Source organism: Paramormyrops kingsleyae, chromosome 2 (genome assembly GCF_048594095.1).
Source record: "Paramormyrops kingsleyae isolate MSU_618 chromosome 2, PKINGS_0.4, whole genome shotgun sequence".
NCBI lineage: Eukaryota > Metazoa > Chordata > Actinopteri > Osteoglossiformes > Mormyridae > Paramormyrops > Paramormyrops kingsleyae.
The window spans coordinates 35,504,575-35,510,574 of NC_132798.1; positions in this window are offsets into that span (position 1 = coordinate 35,504,575).

A 6,000-nucleotide genomic window follows, 5' to 3' on the forward strand; every position below is an offset into this window, starting at 1 on the left:
GCCCAAAATCCACGGATCTCACACATCTGGGAATGGTCACAACTGACAGCTGACATAGCTCTTGAAGCCAATTGTTCCACTTTCGACCTAGCTGTTCTGGAATCTCATCATCCCAGGCAAGTCCTTCCTTGCATAGCTGCTGTAGAATCCTCTTTGCAGGAAGAGTTGCTGGGGCAAGGAATCCCAACGGGTCATAGATGGAACTTGTGACTGAGAGAATTCCACGCCTTGTAATAGGTTTGTCTTTAACACTGATCTTAAACTTGAATGAGTCAGATTCAGTGCACCATAAAACACCTAAGGCTCTTTCCATAGGTAGCATGTCATGGGTCAGGTCCAGGTCTCTGATGTCTTTGGCTCTCTCATGTTCAGGGATAGAAGCAAGCAAGGCACGACTATTGCTTGTCCATTTCGTCAAACGAAATCCTCCGCTAGCACACAATGCTGTAAGATCTTTGTACAATTCAGCAGCTTCAGCGTCGCTGGTGATTGATTTCAAACAGTCGTCGACGTAAAAATTCTTCAAGATTGTGTTCACAGTCTCGGGTGATGACTCACAGCGGTTCTCCTCAGCTGTTCTTTGGAGGGCATAATTTGCACAACTAGGAGACGAAGTCGCACCAAAAATGTGAACAACCATCTTGTACTCAACAATATCTTGACTAAGGTCTCCTGCTGGCCACCACAGGAAGCGCTGCAGGTCAGTATCGTCCTCAGGGATACGGACTTGATGGTACATTGCCTCAATGTCTGCAATCATGGCAATTGGTTCTAGCCTGAAGCGCGTCAGCACTCCAAGAAGCGAGTTTGTTAAATCCGGTCCCTGTAAAAGTTCACTGTTCAGTGAAACTCCCTGATAGCTGGCAGCACAGTCGAAGACCACACGCAACTTCTTCTTTTGTGGATGATATACCCCATGATGAGGAATATACCACAATTTTCCATCTTGTCGGTTCAACTGTGTCATAGGAACCTCAACAGCATATCCCTTTCTCAACATGTCTGTCATGAAGGCAGTGTATTCTTCATGAAACACAGGGTTCCTTTTCAGTTTACGCTGGAGGTTTAGTGCACGCTGTAACACAACACTTCGGTTGTTTGGCATCTGGACACACAACTTCTTCGTGGGAAGGTTTATGTAGTAATGTCCGTCCATGAGATGGGCAGACCTGGACACGGACTCCATAAAGAGCTGGTCCTCCTGAGACATTTCCGATTTTTCATCACAGTGTCGCTCAGGAAAGTCATGATTATACTGTTGTATAAGCAGATGTTCTACATTGTCAACGGCTATTCTGTTCACAGCAGCACATACTCGTGCACCGTTACAAACTGCAGTTTCTCTAAGCGGCCCGTTCAGGATCCAGCCAAGTGCTGTTTTTACTGCATACGGTCCGTTATCCTTACTTGGGATCACTTTCCATGGCTCCAAGATCATATATTCTTTGGTCCCAATAAGAAGTTCCACCCCAGCATTGATATGAGGCAATCTGACCTCATTGAGGTACTGCCACTTTTCAATCTCCTTTTGAAGTGGGATGTTCTCTCTGGATACAGGAATATCTTTCTGCGTAAAAACTTTGGACAGCGGGAAGAAATTGTTGTCTTCAAGGCTGCTTACTTCCAAACCTGTGAGAATGTAGCTCTCTACTCTGGCTTTGGCATTGATGGTGCTCAACATAAGCTCAGTTAATCTGCCTTGCACATTCAATTGCCTGGCCAAAGCTTCGGTGCAGAATGAAGCAGAGCTGCCAGGGTCCATGAATGCATAAACCTCAACAGCTTTGTTGCTCTTGCTGGCTTTCACTCTAACAGGCACGATGGCAAGAACACAGCTGTCACCAGCCCCAGTACAAGCACTTGTCTCTTGCTCCTCAGGAACGTTTACTGATACACTGGCCGTGCTGCTTTCATTAACGTCTTTAGCACCCTTGTCTTGACTTGAAAAGTGCAGCAGGCTTGGATGCTTAAGAGAGCACACCTCACATGTCATTTTCTTCTTACATTCTCTGCTCAAGTGACCTTTCACTAGGCATCCAAAGCAGAGTCCATTTTTCTTCAAGAACTCCACTCTGTCTTTGTGAGGTTTTTCTCTGATCTTGCGACACTCTTGCAATACGTGATTTTTCTCGCAAAACATGCAGGGTCTTGCAAAGGCACAGTTAAGCGACACCCCACTTTTAGATTCTGTTTCACTTTCTCTGACTTGGTCAACTTTAGTAGCAAAGATACTTCCTTGCTTGCCATCTTTCTTTGGCTTGTTTCCTTGCTGAAACTTCTTTGTGGCCTTTTCCCTTACTGCTGCATCAAGATCACCAAAGAGTGGGTCAGACACGATCTTTGCTTGACGTTCAACAAAGTTCACAAGCTCTGTGAACCTTGCTCTTTTCCTTTGCTGATCTTGAATGTCATATGCATGCACTCTCCAACGCTCTCTTATTCTGAACGGCAATTTTGAAATGATGGTCCTCATGGTGGTGGGATTATCCATCTCCTCCATGTAATCAATATCCTCCATAGCATTCCGACAGCTTACCAAAAATACAGAAAATGCACTTAAAGCCTTTCCATCTTCAGCCTTGACTTGAGGCCATTTGGATGCCTTTTCAATCATCGCCGTAGCAACCATTAGCTCATTACCATATTTATCTTGAAGCAGCTTTAGGGCCTTTGCATACCCGCGTTGTTCAGGCATATGCTGGCAGCTCCTAACAAGATCGCGAGGTTCACCCCTTGTATATTGCTCCAAAAAATATAGCTTGTCGGCATCACTTTCAGCTCTGGAATCAATAGCATGAAAGAAGGCTCTCAGAAACGACCGGTACTCCAGCGGGTCTCCCTGGAACACTGGCACATCTCTCCGAGGCAGGCGGAACAGCTGCTGGTTCATCGCAAGCATCTCTGTGATGTCTGTCTGTTTTTGCATCATGCGACACATCTCTGTCGTTTCAGTGTCATAACGCAAAGTGTCTCTAGGTTGATTAGGCTGCTGCAGTGGAGCTCTAGACCGCTTAGGAATGGCCCCACCTAATGCACCTAGCTCATAACCAGTCATCTGGACTGCAGACTTCTCCTTGTAGTTTGACTTGAATGGTATGCTTTGCACATTGCCTTGTCTATCATCTTCATTTAAGAAATCAAAAAATTGCGTTTCTGCTGACTTGACCTCACTTGTTTGAGATTGCTGCCATTCATATTCTTCATACACGTGCATTTTAGCAGTAGACACTGCAAGAGCTGTTTCAACCTCTAATCTTTCTCTTGCAGCTTTAATTTCAGCTTCTTTCAACTCTAATGCTAGTTTTTCTTTTAAAACTGCTACTCGTGCCTTCAGAGCAGCTCTGTTGGCTTCTTCCTTCATACGTGCAGAAGATGCAGTTGACACCTTTGACATTTTTGACACCCTAGATACACTATCCAGCGGTGTAATTTCTTGGTCACACGACTGTGCTTCAATCCATTTTGTAACTCTAGTCATAAACTGCAAACACTGCTCTGACTTTGGCTGAAACCAAAACCGTTGGTCAGCATCCTTTTCTTCATCTTTAAGGTACAGCAACACTGCACTGTTAAACTCACTAAATTCTTCATACAACTTCTTGTATGCTTTCATTTCCTTTAGAACGTCATTTATGGTTGGCAGAATTTCACTCTCTAGGAGCCTCTCAATTACATTCGATTTTGCTGTCATTTGTCCTAATTTACCTCTTCTTGCTGTTGTGAGGTGATGCAGTTTTTCCTCCAGACCTTTAGCTGTCAACGCCCTCTGGCGGTCGTCACGAGTTACACCCTCGACGTCTTTCTTCTCCGCCATTTTGCAGGAGGTTTCCACTCAGCTAATCCGCTACAAGAGTTTCGTTTCAGTTAAACACAACTGTCTTCAGTTCTGGTACAGCACAAAAAACTGCAACTACTTTCCAAGCTGGTGTTGCCTGGCAATAAACTTTGGTGCGAAATCGAACGTTCGGTTCACTCGTAGAATACGTTTGCACAAGCACTTCCACAACGCATTTGACGTAGCCTTTCCTACGTCATCCACTTAGCTTTCTTGCTAACTCTTGCTGTAAAACTCCACTTAGCGATCGTTTCTGGGTGATAGCAGCTTTTTGACTATGTTACGGTGGTAAATTTTCCGATTTTTGCTTAAATAAATTTGACCACTTCTTCATATGGGCAGACTAGAAAAATTTCTGACTCGTGTTCACATCCACTTTTGCGTCCACCTCGTTAGCAAGCTTACTCACTGACTTCGAGTCCTTACAATCGTTGATCTCTTTTATTTTGGAAGGTCGTCATTAACAGGTTCATTTCCAGCCGTGAATAAATTTAAATATTTTTTAAATCAATCAAAGAAGAACGATAACAGATATGAATCTACGGTCAAAAAGCTATATGCTACTAAGCTGCGCATATGTCCGTTTTGCTACCACAAAAACCTCTATCACGTGCCCAGCATAGGATCCGCCTACTAACCAATAGGAATTTAACACCAATAATGCTATTTAAATTTCCGCAGTTTCAATTATTACAGATGTACCGTTATTAGGTATGCATAAAACAATAGTCAAATTCGAAAGAGTAACAAAAATATTCAACAAAAATGTTTTCCTATAATTTGGCTCTTACACAGAGAATAAATGAATATTCTCACCACAAAAACCTGAACCCAGTAAAAGCACTTGCAATCTGCAGCAAAATATAAAAGAGCAACAGAAAAAGGCAGCACCAAACATACTCACACACACACGCACACCTGCATTTGTATGTTTAAATTGGAGACACTTCTAATCCTGTTATTAACAGAAAAGATACTCACCATAGAACTTGCATTATGTACATCACAGAGGATGCACTATGTACATCAGACAGCAGACTGCAGCCAAAACAAGAGCAATGTTAAAAAACACAATTTTACAATCCAAAACTGCAACGCACAATAGTGACATAAAGAACAGTGTATAAACTAGGTATGTGTCACATTTTTTCAAATACTCAGGCAAAACTGATGATCTGGTTGACCATCAATTTCTAAATTTGAGATTCTGCTTCAATAGTATCTAAACTTTTATATTTTGCACAAAATATTGACCATAAAATGTAGAGATGCACCGATACCGATCGATATTCGGATCAGTATCGGCGCCGATCCAGACCTATTTGACGGATCGGGTATCGGCCATGCGTGACCGATCCACGTCCTATACTTACTTATTTAGTTTTTGGCAATCAATCGCACGACAGCTCTTTCCCATTTTACATGTGTGAGTACAGTGACTTCCGCCTCCTCGACGTCATGCACATAACCTTCGCAGTACGAGGAGCATAAGATGACGTGACGACCTGGGAGTATTTTACGCTTTTAACTGAAACCAGTAACAGAGCGATTTGCAATCTATGTAAAATAAAGTTTTAAGGTGGGAATAGCGTTTAATGGACAATCCCATTTAGCAAAGCGCACGCAACTGCGAGACAAAACAAAGCAATAGATGATTTGGAAGTCGCTAACTTAATTGGACTGTTTTGCGAACTCGCTGCAGTTTGTGATACAAGAGGGACTGCCATCGCAACAAAAGTGTAACTGCGCTGACGTCAATGGGAGAAAAACTGTGTTAAAATTTTAAGCATTCGCCACTTGTGTATACTTGCTTTGAAGATATATTCATATTGGACTGCAAATGCCTCAAAAACGCTTAAAACAAACGAGGTGGAACAGCACGTTATGTATGTTTGTCAGGGCTGTCAAGTTTTGAAGACAGGCAAGAGTGACATTCCACAGGATGCCTTTTCATTGGTTGTTGTGTTGTATTTTACCCAGATACAATAGTACTATTTTCTGATTGGCTATTGTGTAGACCCTTTCTTTTTTTTTGATTGGCTGGTAAGTGACAGGCTCTTTGGGCAAATCTTGTCCGACTTCATAAAAGAGGCGTGTTTCCGACGGGAAGCGACGTTTTTCTTGACGTTTCGTGACGTTTTCATCCGAGAGAAATAATCCAATAG